Source organism: Chenopodium album, chromosome 23, assembly GCF_948465745.1.
Source record: "Chenopodium album chromosome 23, dcCheAlbu1.1, whole genome shotgun sequence".
Taxonomy (NCBI): domain Eukaryota; kingdom Viridiplantae; phylum Streptophyta; class Magnoliopsida; order Caryophyllales; family Amaranthaceae; genus Chenopodium; species Chenopodium album.
The window spans coordinates 9,735,258-9,748,730 of NC_137856.1; positions in this window are offsets into that span (position 1 = coordinate 9,735,258).

The following is a 13,473-nucleotide window of genomic DNA, read 5'->3' on the forward strand; positions in this document are numbered from 1 at the left end:
ACGACCTTGAGCAACAAATGAAGAATTCTCAATCAGATCTCAAGGCTTTAGAGGATGCTGACTAGGAGAACACGAAGCTCCGGGCGGAACCAACACCGTGATGAGATCTCTCAAAAGCAGTGCTGGCTGGTTGAGGAGCATGAGCGAGACAATGAGGCCCGCCTGAAGATAACTTGGGGGCTCCTCTACCCAGGCATAGACTTTGAAGTCTACAAGCTTAAGTATGATTACACCACTGCAGTGTATGATGCCTAAGTGCTGGGAGAGGCAACTCCGCCTCGATTCAAGGCCTAGGCTACTGAGCTGGGATATGAAGTCTCAGATGAGGAAGGGGAGCAGGCTGTGGGCCAAGAAAACCAAGACAGCTAGCCCTAGACGGGTGAGAATCAATCAGGAGTCCTCCTCGCCGGTCAGGACCAGCCACCTCAGCAGCTTTAAGTCAGCTACTCTTCTTTCTGCGGCAGTATGTCATCTATTCTTCTTTTCTGGCTTGTATGCCGAGTAATCTTGTAACTTTACCGACTGTGGTGTCGGGTCAACAATTTTTATTTCCTCTTTTCACCGGATGTGTATCCGGTTAATAGTATTATTCAGTCTTTTTACCGATTTTTAATTGAAGTATTCCGACATAGTCGATATTTTGCACATATTGCATTTGCGTTTGATTTTTGAATTTTTGCATATATATATACTTGATATTTTGCCTAACTTATAAAACGCATGCGACATATAGAAATTTGGCTGTCCTTTCCCTTCGGCGGCTTTGTGGTTGGTTTCATCTTAGATTGATTGATTGGCTTGAAAACGTTTGATACTTCAAGGAGTATGAGATGTTTGTAAGCTAATTAATCACAATGGTGATTGCCCCAAACCAAGTGCACAACCGGCTATTGAAACAGGCGTTCTTGCCTCTTACCCAGGCGGTAAGTTACCGTTTGGGGTAGTTGCATAGCCATTACACAAAGCTCATTTGCCCCTTTAGGGAAACCTGTACAATTTTGGAATTAATAATCTAAGTAGGAACTTCAGTCGATAGCCGATTGACGTTCTAGTACATCCGGTTTCTCGTATACTTGGTCATTCCCTAGATTACTCTTGTTAGACGGCTATGAGTTGACCAATTAGGTCGTTCAATCTTTGTCGTCTGCATGCGTACGTAGAGCAAACAACAGAGTGCTCTTTGCGAAGATTGCACCCAGAGGGGTGTCGCCAGATGCCAAGTTCCGCATTGGAACAGGCGATTTTATAAAGTAAGCAACCATCCGGCCATAGGCCTCATGTCATTGTCAGGACTGGTTGTGTAGCCACTAAGCCTTTTTGTGCTTAGCTTATTTTCTGCTAAGTTTTAAACTTAGCTTTAAAAATAAATATGAATGGTCCGTCTGCGCATTACCCAGACGGCGTAATAATAAATAACAAAAACAGTTTTAAAATTGAAAACAAAACGCAACTTTTCATTGATAGACTTCTTGTTTACAAAAATTTACAATTCTCAGAAGTAGTACTTTTTTAAGTTATCTAAATTCCAAGTTCTAGGCAGGCGTCTGCCGTCTGGAGTTTCCATGCGGTAGGTGCCATCCCTAACTTCATCATAGATCCGGTAGGGGCCTTCCCAATTAGGAGTTAGCTTTCCAAGCTCATTGGCCCTACCGGTTGCCTCCATTTTTCGTAACACAAAGTCGCCAACTTTCAAAGGGCGCTTGTACAATTTCTTGTTGTAGGCTCTCGTCATTCTCAGATGGTATATCTCATGACGCAGGGCAGCATTGCCCTTGCGTTCAGTGAGTGAGTCCAATGTCAGTCGCATGGCCTCCCAATTTGCCTCTTCATCGTAAAGCATGACTCTGAGAGTCGGCTCGTAATGTTCGATGGGTAAGAGGGCTTCAGCACCGTATACCATGAGAAATGGGGTTTCACCGGTTGCCCCTTTTGCAGTTGTCTGGATGGCCCATAGGACATGAATTAATTCTTCTGCCTATAAACCACCGGCTCTTTTAATTTTCTTTTTTGCCGTCTGAGATGAGTTTGTTGAAGGCTTCAACTTGGCTATTTGCTTGGGGTCGGCCGACTGATGCAAAACAGCTTGAGATCCCTTGATCTGCCAACCAAGTTTTGAGTTGAGGCGTCTCAAATTGAGGGCCGTTGTCAAACACCATAGACATAGGTACCCCAAATTGGGTGATGATGTTATTCCATATGAAAGAGATGACATCCTTTGTCTTCATGTTCTTTACCGCCTACGCCTCCAACTACTTGGTGAAGTAGTCCATAGCCACAAGAATGTAGCGCTTTCCGCCTGGAGCAGGCGCATAAGGACCTAAAATGTACATGCCCCATTTAGCAAACGGGACTAGGCTGTGGATTGTCGTCGGGTCAGTAGCCGGACGATGAATGAGGCAGCCAAAATTGTGGCAATTGTCACATTTTTTCACCATCTCCTTAGTGTCTGACTCAAGAGTGGGCCAAAAATAACCCAGCCCCCTGGCTCTGACGGCTAAGGATTTGCCGCTTATATGAGAGGCGCAATATCTCGTGTGCAATTCTTTGAGAACTTCTTTCCCCTTTTCTGGGGTAACACACTTCAAAAGAAGCTTCAGATAACCTACCTTGAAGAGCTCTCCGTTTCTCATTTCGAAGTTTGCCGCTCGTTTCTTCATGACGGCTGCCTCCTATGGTGAATTAGGAAGCGTGCCGTCTGTTAGGTACGCCCGGAGGCCGTCCATACAGGTAGAGCTTCGATCTTGAATTCTTATGGGCTCTTCATATATACTTCTTTTTTCAAGAACTTCTTAAAAGAGTGACCGAGGCATATCACAGCAGGCGCAAGATGCCAACTTGGACAAGGCATTCGCCTGGTTGTTGTCTGACCTGTGCACTTGACTCATACGAAATTCTTCAAGTGCCCCAGCCTTTTCTTTGACTACTTGAAGATATTTGATCATAGTCGGATGGGTTGCTTCATACACACCCTGGTATCGGCTAACGACCAACTGTGAATCAAAATAGGCGTCAATCTTTGTTGTCCCTGCTGCCCTACACATGCGGATTCCGGTTAGCAGGGCTTCATATTCTGCCTCATTGTCTGAGGCCTGGAACTTGAACCGTAGTGCTAACTCAAATTTATCTCCTTCTAGAGACTCATAGATAACACCTGCACCACAGCCGTTCTTCATAGAGCTACCGTCTACATATACTTTCCAAACCTGTTCAAGATTATCCGGAGGAACCGGATGATTTATTTCAACAATGAAGTCGACAATTGCCTGGCCTTTCACTGCCTTTCTTGGTTCATAAGTGATTTCAAGACTTTGCATTAAATAGCCCATTTCAACATTCTTCCAGATGACTCCAAGGTGGACATTGGCCGCTTGAGGGGCCGATCGGTGTAAATTACCACCGGATGTGCCAGAAAATAAGGCTTCGGCTTCTTGAACGCCATATAAAGAGCAAGGCCAAAATTTTCAACCATGGGGTACCGGAGTTCAGCAATTTTTAGCACATGGCTAATGAAATAGACCGGGAGATGTATGTCGTCTCTCTCGGCAAGGAGAACAGCATTGAGGGCATGATCTGAGACGGCTAGGTAAATGTACAACGTCTCTTTGGGCAGAGGGCTAACAAGCCTTGGCAAAGATTGCAAGTGTTCTTTCAATTTCTGAAAAGCCACCTCAGCATCATCTCCCCATTCAAATCTAGTTTTCATCCTGATTTCTTGGAAGAAGTAAAGGCATTTGTCACCTGACCAGCTGAGGAATCTTCCCAATGCCGCCAAGCAACCGGTTAGTCTCTGAACTTCCTTGTCAGTGCGGGGTGACTTCATGTCAATCACCGCATGTATTTTCTCGGGGTTAGCCTCTATCCCCCTTTGATCAATCAGGAATCCGAAAAACTTCCCATACTCAACACCAAAGACGCATTTCTTAGGATTTAACATGACCTTATGCCGCCTGAGGGTGGTAAATGTTTCTCGGAGATCAGCAAGGTGATTCGTCCGCTGCTTGGATTTGACTATCATGTCATCAATGTACGCTTCTACAATCCTCCCAAACTGATTAATGAAGAATGTATTATTCATCCGTTGGAAAGTAGCAAGAGCATTCTTCAAGCCAAACAACAATACAATATAACAGAATAGCCCCTAATCAGTGACAAAGGCCTTCTTCTCTTGATCTTTTTTCCACATGGGTATCTGATGGAAGCCGGAATAGGCATCTATAAAGCTCGTCAGGGCATGACCGGCTGTAGAATCGACCAGACTGTTGATCTTTGGAAGCAGATAACTGTCCTTCAGACATGCCTTGTAGAGGTCTATGTAATCAACACACATACGCCAGGTACCGTTCAGCTTCTTTACAAGCACAACATTTGCCATCCAATCGGGAAAATTACATGGCTGAATGAACCCAGCATCTAGTAGCTTTCTGACTTCGGTAACTACCGCTTGACTTCTTTCCTCGCCGTGATTTCTTTTTTTTTGCTGGATGGGCTTCTTTTTTTGATCCACGGCGAGTTTGTGGACAGCGAGATCCGGGCTAACGACTGGCATCTCTTCCACTTCAAAGGCAAAGATGTCTTTGAATTCTTTCAGCAGAAGGTGCAAGTCTGCACCCAACTTAGCATAAGCAACCGTCCCCACAGTAACAGTACGATCAGGACGGTTGTGATCCAGAGGTATATCAAAATGTTCACCAGCCGGCTAGGGACGGAGTTCATCTAACCGTTCATCGGTCAATGATTGCTTTTTTTTCTCTTTCTTCACCTCCACCAGCTGAGCAGCTTTTCTTTTCTTTCCAGCTGCTGGTGGGGTTGGGCTGACGTCCTTGACATTGTCAAGGTCTGTTGACTCCTGTCCTTGGCCGTCTGAGGCCACAATGGACTTAACGGCTGAGAGATAATACTCCCAGGACGTCTTTTGATCCCCATTTAGGGAGCCAATAGAACCGCCATCCTTCTCATACTTGATGAGATCAATCCGTCCAACTGGGTACATCATCCCCCCACCAAAGCCAACCAGGGGATGGGTTACCGGATGCATGCTGCTGGGCTTGTATTTCAGCTTCTGCAAGCATAGGAGACATATGATGTCCGATAAGCTGCCGATGACAATAAGGATTTGCCTAACTAGTTAATTTGCGACCTTACATTCAATGACGACCGGGTCGTCATGAGGACGGCGGACGCTGCCCCTGTCCTTCTCAGTGATCAGAATTCTGGGAAGGTGGAACTGGCAGACGCCTTCTTGTAGGGAATATTTCAAGCATCAACGTCAAGCTCGAACCCCACTATGATCATACACTTAAGTATGGTGGCGTCCAAAGGGAAAGAAAAGAGAGAAAAAGAGTCGCCAACAAGTTTTTAGGAACTTGTAAACCGTTCACGAGGTGAAGGTTACACCCCTTAATGATACATGAGATCGTCAACTCCATAAGGTCTTGAACCAAATAGGGTTCGGGGATGAGGGTACGAATCCAACTTACAAAAGAAGGGACCCGCCCTATAAAATAGGCCTCTACTTTATTCTGCTCGTATTCATTTGCGCTTTTTGACTAACATGCAAACATTAGATTAATCCTTAACCTGTTTAATCTATGTTGGTTGAATATTAGTGCACAAATAAAACTATTATTAGCGATCACTTGAATTAAAATCATATTAGCCTAAACCAAATTATTTATTATCTTATTAAGCGTGATTTCAAGTAGCAATTCCCTTTAACATGAATAAAAGGCGTGGTCAAGCAATAACCATAATATATATCAAGAAACATAATAATAATCATAATAATGATCATAATAAAAATCATGATAATATCATAAGGCATAATAAAGCTTAAAAATAATAGCAAGATCCTAGGCATGATACTAAAAAGATTAATAACAAATCCTAGCATGTCACTAAACAATAAATATCAAAGCTTTAAACCTAACATGACACTAACATGATATTAGAAAAGAGTAAAGGCACTCTAAACATGATACTATAAAGCAAAACATCCTAACATGATACTAGGAATTAATCAAATTTAAGCATGCTTTCTACATTGAAATAAAATATGGAATAAGCTAATAACTTACTTTGAAGCCTCGTACCTCTTTCTGATAACAAAATACACGTGTTAGTAAACTTCAATGTAAATAATAAAATTAAACAACTAAATTAAATAAATTGAAAGAAAGAGTTAAAAAGTTTAGACTGGATTTGTGACCAAACCCTCAGAAAAGTATAAACCTTTCACATCTAGGACGAAGGCAACTTCGAACTTGGCTAGGTGTTTCTAGATCTAATGAGTGCGGTATTGTGTTTAATAAAAAGCTAGAGAGATGAGAGCTTAGAGAGATTTGAGAGATTAGATTGATTGTTGATGAAAGTTGATTAAAAACGGAGGTTCAGGACCCTATTTATAATAAAAATAGTCCGAAAAAGTATAGAATTTGATAAGGAATAAAACTACAAGTTGTCGCCGCAAAACTACTCTGTCGCGTGGCAACAAGGCTTGCCGCGTAGCGACAGACCTGTCGTTTGGCGACAGCCTGGTTTTCAAGCGCTTTCCACGGAGTCCAATTTTTTATCAAATTTGATCTATGGAATCCGTACAGAAGCTGAAATCGTATTTTTAATAAAATAGTATTTTATTCTAAATAAAACTTATCAAAATATAATTATTAATTCTAACTCTATCAGGATTTAAAAGAACCTTCTAGAGAATTCTAGAAGATCATAATTAATCCTAATAATTTTAGGAATAATAATTAACATTGAGCCCTCCTCTTGATCATTGGGTCGCATGTAAAGACAAAACCAGGCCCAGTTTAATATTTTGACCATAACTTCCTCCCATTATTCATCGGAATTGGGCTTATAATATATCGTTGGAAAGCTCTTTGCAAGCCCCATCCAACTAAACTATTATTGGACCCTTATCATGGACCAAATTAAACTGGATCGGCTATTTTCATAAAATAGAGGTGTATTAAAAAACAGAAAGATATATTTGTAATAAAAACTAACCGCAACACTTGACTTTTCACACTTTCACTTCATTCGATTATGGTTTGACGCGAAAGGTATTTATCACAGGGTTTGGTTTTGGGGAGACACAAATGGGTGTCTACACTTCTCATCATCATCCTTGTCCATCTTTCAAAGATGGCTCTTGGTGCCCCGGATGGTAGGGCCATAACATGAGAGCCCGCCTGCTATGGTGTAGACCGGCTCCTTGTCGGTGTCCGAGCTACTAGTAGGCTAGGGAGTCTTAGATGACTGCCGTTGGTTCTTATTAGTCCCTTTAGACTTGGAAATATAGGACTTCAGCATCCCCTTGTCAGCCAGACGGTCCAACGCCCGTTGAAGGCTGAATCAGTCATTGTTGTCATGGCCAACTTTCTCATGGTATTTTCAAAATTTGTTCTTGCCTTGACTGGATGGAACTCCTCATTGGATTTGGCTTCTCAAGGGAAAGCCGGTCCTTCATCTCCATGAGGATGGAGTTGCAGTCCTTGTTAAACTCGTACTTGGGGACGTACGGCTTAAACTCTTTCTTTTTCTTCTGGGACGGCTGGTCAGAGTCACTAACCGCCCAGACTTCTTTTCTCTTCTTGTTCTCTTCTTTCTTCTTTGCCGGATGAGCAGACCAGCTGTCTTTTTGCTTGTCAAACTTCTTGGAGTCTGACTGGCTGCTAGACGAGCTAAGGTCAGTTGCTTGAATGTAGCTTTCCACCTCCTTGAGGGCCGCATGCAGTGTGAATACCCCTTTTCTGACAAGGTTGAAATTAAAGGTCGACCCGTCTCTCAAACCCTTAAAGAAGTCTGTATATGCTACCTCGTTAAATAGTCCCTGAATCTGAATTTTTATCAGATTGAACCGCTTGACATAAGAACGTAGCCTTTCTCTCTCTCTCCTTGTAAAATGGTGCTCATCAAGTCGAGACTTGTTTTCTTCGCAAGGATGTTCATTGAGAAGTTGGTGACAAACAAGAAGGCAAGCTTCGTGAAGCAATCAATTGAACCGGCTAGCAAGTTGCCAAACCATTATTGGGCAATGCCCTTCAATGTAGCTGGGAAATATCGACACCAAGTGGCATCATCCAACCCCTATAGATACATGAGGTTGGTATATGCCATAAGGTGGTCTTCCGAGTTGGAGGTACCATCATAAGTACCTACCAACACATTCTTAACCTTGGCCGGCTGTGCCGCCTCGGTTATATTCTTGGTGAACGCAGAAAGTTGTTCACCAAGTCTAAGCAGACGAAGCTGCCAGTCTAGAGGCTGGACGCTGTTGTATGCCGCCTGACCTCCAAAGGGGGCCGGCTGCATGAACTGAAGGCCATATTGCCAATATTGCGCATGGGGCGCGTACGGGGCAGACCCGATCATCATCTAGGGTCAGTATGGATGGACTTGCTGCCTATATGACTCTCATGTAAGGACATTAAGTTCCTTACAGAAGTTTCTTTGAAGTTGTCTGGGAAGCTCGAGGTGGAGGCTGACTCAGACAGCAACTGGTTTCTCCTTCGCTCTATGATACGCCGAGCGTCGGAGGCTTATTTTTTGTTGACACCCGGTTGATCCTACCGAGTGTGCCTCTACGGACCCTTCGGTAGAAGGATCTTGGTCCAGTCAAGTGTTGTGGCTGCCTTCTCCTTAGGATGTGGAGTTGGCCGCCTGTCCTTGACCGGCTTCTTCCTCTCAACTAGAGGAGTCTTTTTAGCCGGCTGACCCTTGCTAGAGCCAGCCTTGTTTTTGTTGATTAGATCCTTGATTTCACCCTTGAAGCTATCCAAGAATCTCTTGTGTTCATCCCGGGTGACACGGGCTGATCCTCTAGCCGTCTAGGTTTCCCCTTCTGGCTGCAAGAGGCCTGCTTGGACCCGCCTGGCTTGTATGTCGTTCTAGTTGTTCTCTGGAACGAATGTATCTGGAGATGAATGACCCATCCTCGGCCATATACGTCTCCACATTGTCATCCTCATCCTCCTGGTCAGCATAGACCACCGGCCGAGGTTCCAATTGAGGAATGCTTGAATTACCTGGCTGATGAGCCGGTTGTTGATTGTTGGGATCAAGAAATGGTACAGACTCTTGAACCATCTTTGAGGTACTCTCCCCACAGACGGCACCAAATATTTTGGGTGTTTTTGTCCCTTGGGAGAGTGATGTCACGGAGACTCAACATTAATGTCCGGCTCAAGCTGCACTTGCAAAAACATGGAGACTCCGGTTGTTGGAGCTCCGACTCTGAAGATCAAGTTGGAAACTTGAGAGAGAATAAAGAAGTGCGGAAATTTAGGTGGGTATCTTCTCGGATTTCAAGATTAGGTGTTCTCTGATGAGACAGATGGTGGATGTAATAAATGATTGAATATGTCCCCAAAATAGGAGAATATCTCCCTATTTATAGGGACGTTTTGAAATGTGCCCCTCCCTAGGTCACTTTGACCTAGGTTTGGTGGGCTGCGCCGCAAAGTGTGAATTTCTTGGGAATTGGACCCTTGAAGGCTTTAATTCTGATTGATATCTGAGGTATCCCCGTGTCAGCTAGTGAGTGGCCTTTGATGACCTGCCAGGGCTTGACATGTGGAGCTCTCTCATTGGTCTACATGTCTAGGGTATTTTTACCCTAAACACCTAGGGTTTGACATACAACATAATTAGCAGTCAATTATGAATTGATAAGCTAGTAACCAAACCCTAAAGCTTCACGCAATCTCTCTGTCATTCTCTTCCTCACATTCGTATAGTCGTACGGTCGCCCGATGCAAGGTGGTGCACGGTGGTGGTGTGGTGGTGTTCGTGGTCGATTTTTCCTTCCCCTCTCCGTAGAAGGTGGTTCGAAGTGTACCTAGCAGTAGTGGAGGTTCAATCTTATCCCGTAGACTAATTAAAGGAGCAACGCTTAAGGCTCTATTATCTCCCTAATTGTCAGTCAATTGCAACGTGGAAATCACGTGTCAAAGGTATGTATTATGTGATTCTTTACGTGTTATGCTTGTAGATCTTGTTTAGGTGCAAACGAATATGATTCGTGAAATTCCGCATTATAGTACTTATAAACTTCTACAGAAGATCCCACTTGCCCCGTAATGAGGAATTAGGAATCAAGATACTCAAAAGCCAATAAACCTGGGAAAATCCATTGTTTCTCAAATGGAATGTAAAGACACAAGTTTCTTAAATTATCCACCTGTCTTATTCAAAACTCAAGCAAGGAAAGGCTTTGGATTTCTTGAACCAATCTACTAGTTCGTGGATAAATGTACACATGAGGGATAAGACTACTGGTAGGGAATATTTAAAGCATTATCCAAAACTTGAACCCCACTATGATTATACACTTAAGCATGGTGTCATCCAAAGGAAAGGAAACAAGAGCAAAAGAGTCGCCAATAAGTTTTAGGAACTTGTAAACCGTTCACAGGGTGAAGGTTACACCCCTTAACAATCTATGAGATCGTCAACTCCAATAGGTCAGGAACCATGACTAAATGTTCGGGGATGAGGGTATGAATCCAATCTAAAAGAGAAAGAACCCGCCCTATAAAATAGGCCTCTACTATATTCTACTCGTATTTATGTGCGTTTTCTGACTAACATGCAATCATTAGGTTAATCCTAAACCTATTTAATCTATGTTGGTTGAATATTAATGCACAAATAAAATTATTATTGGCAATCACTTGAATTAAAATCATATTAGCCTAAACCAAATTATTAATTATCTTATTAGGCGTGATTTCATGTATAAATTCCCTTTAAACCTGCATAAAAGGCGTGATCAAGCAATATCAATAGTAATATATCAAGCAACATAATAATAATCATCATGATCATAATCATAAACATAAGGCTTAATAAGAATAACAAGATCCTAGGCATGATACTAACAAGATTAATAACAAATCTTAGCATGTCACTAAACAATAAAGATCAAAGCTTTAGCCCTAACATGATACTAACATGATATTAGAAATAGGGAGAAGCATCCTAAACATGATTCATGAAAGCATTAAAAACATCCTAACATGATACTAGGAATAAATAAAATCTAAACATGCTTTCTACATCAAAATAATAGGGAGTAAGCTAATTACTTACTTTGAAGCCTTATGCCTCTTTCTAATAACAAAATACACGCGATAGTAAACTTCAATAAAATATTAAATCATATAATCAAATCAAATGATTGAAAGAAAGAGATAAAAAGTTTAGGCTGGATTTGGGACCAAGCCCTCAGAAAGTATCAACCTTTCACGTTTAAGGCAAAGGCAACTTCGAACTTGGCTAGGTGTGTCTAGATCTTGTGAATGCGGAATTGTGTTTGCAAAAGGGTTGGTTTAGAAAGAGAGAGAAAGAAAACTATATTGCTCAAGAGAAAAGAGAGAATGAGAGAATTCTTGATGAAAATTGATGATTCAAAACGGAGGTCCAAGGACCCTATTTATAGGAAAAATAGTCCGGAACCGATATAAAAGAGATTGAGATTTAAACGGAGTAAAACTGTAAAACACATCCTATCACCAAGCGACAAAACCAGCGTCAGGCGCTGCACTGCAGTGCCAGATGACAGATTTAGTGTCAAGCGTTGTTCTAGAAAATAACACGTTTTCCACGCAAAATCCACTTCTCAATAAATTAAGTCGTAAAATCCGTGTTTAAGGTTAAAATCGTAATTTCATAAACACATTATTTTATTCCAAGTAAAACTCTTAAAACATAATTATCAATCATAAGTCCACTAGGTTAAAAGAGAACCTTTTAGATAATTCTAGAAGACTATAATCTATCCTACTAGCTTTAGGAATAATAATTAATAATAGGCCCTCCTCTAGATCATGGGCCGCATGTAATAACAAAATCGAGCCCAACTTAGTATTCTGGCTATAACTTCCTCATTATTTATCGGAATTGGGCTTATAATATATCGTTGGAAAGTTCTTTTCGAGCCCAATCCAACTACACTATTATTGGACCCTTATCATGGACAAAACTAAATTGGGATGGCTATTTTAATAAATAGAGCAGGTTTTCAAAAACAGAAAGAAGGATTTTTAATAAAAACTACCGCAACACTAGACTTTTCAAACTTTCACTACGTTCGATTATCATTCGACGTGAAAGATATTCATCACTAAGTTTGATTTTGGGGAGATACAAATGGGTGTCTACACTACTCAAGATAGCTAGGTATCTTGACACTCACAAGGCTACTAATTCAAAAGGCTGGGCTTTATGCTTTGTCGATACCTTCTAGTTTCGTGAGCCTGGGTAAGAAGTATCGCGACAAGAAGTACCAAAAAAAAGGTCAAGCCTCCCAGAGTGTTCAACTATGATGTTAGGCTTGTCCTAGCATAAAGGCTATGGAAAAGTTAGATGAGTCTTTACCTTCATGTCTAACTGCTAATAGCGTTAAGGAATTAAGTATTGAGGATGGGATTGATGTGCTTGTGAGAGACTTTCCCTCAACTGATCTTGTTGAAGTGGAATCCATAGGTTCGAATAAAGATGACCCCATGACTCTGGAGTCCGATTTAGTACAGTCTATACCTACACACACTGCCTTCGACTTCTCTGCCACAAGTCAGAGATTAACAAGAAAAGTAAATATTTCACAAGTATTATTTATATAAGTCCAATAAGCTTTCTAGTAGTGTATACAAGTCCAATAAGCGCAGAGGAACAAGCTTTAATCATCTCAGGACTAGAATATGTGATGAAGTTTGTTAAGTCTCACATTTTTACTTCTTAGTATGTATTAAATGTTGTACCCCCACCCCTTGGTCATATTCTTGTGTTAGTACTATTAAGATATTTTAACTCTCCTTTGGTATTACAAATAAATCCATGTCGGTTGGGAGTCATACTCCTTTTTCTCCCTTGTAAAAAAAATAGTAAAGAAAAGAATTATCCTAATTCCACTCGTATACATATAGAATGATTTTCAATTTCAATTAACTCACCCCTAATAACATGATTATGATTTTACTTGAACATGATCCTACAATGACAAGCTAGATGTAATAGATGCCAATCAAGTCAGCATCATGAATGATCATCATTGATACCTTGATTGCTACAATCGTCGCTTTACTTTTTTTTGACAGGAAGAACTACTAAAATAAAACACAACTCAAAAAGGAAAATACAATAGTTGACGACGGCATTCTTTTAATTTGTAGCTAACCAATGAGCAAGAGAAAACTTGAGATCTTGGAATAAGACCCACTATAACTAAATGGGAACAGAATCCTTAACCACCTGGTTAAAAAAAACTAACCATGGTTAATGATTTTAATTACAATTCTTATTATCTTTGCTAGCTAATTAATACAAGATAACCAAAATAATAACATATTTTCCAATTCACCAAAGATAAAAATAAAAAAGTTAGACGTTACCAAAGAAAATTTCTCAAAAGTTTATGCTAAAACTCAACATCAATCCAAGGCATCACTCAAGCACAAACTATGGTAATTG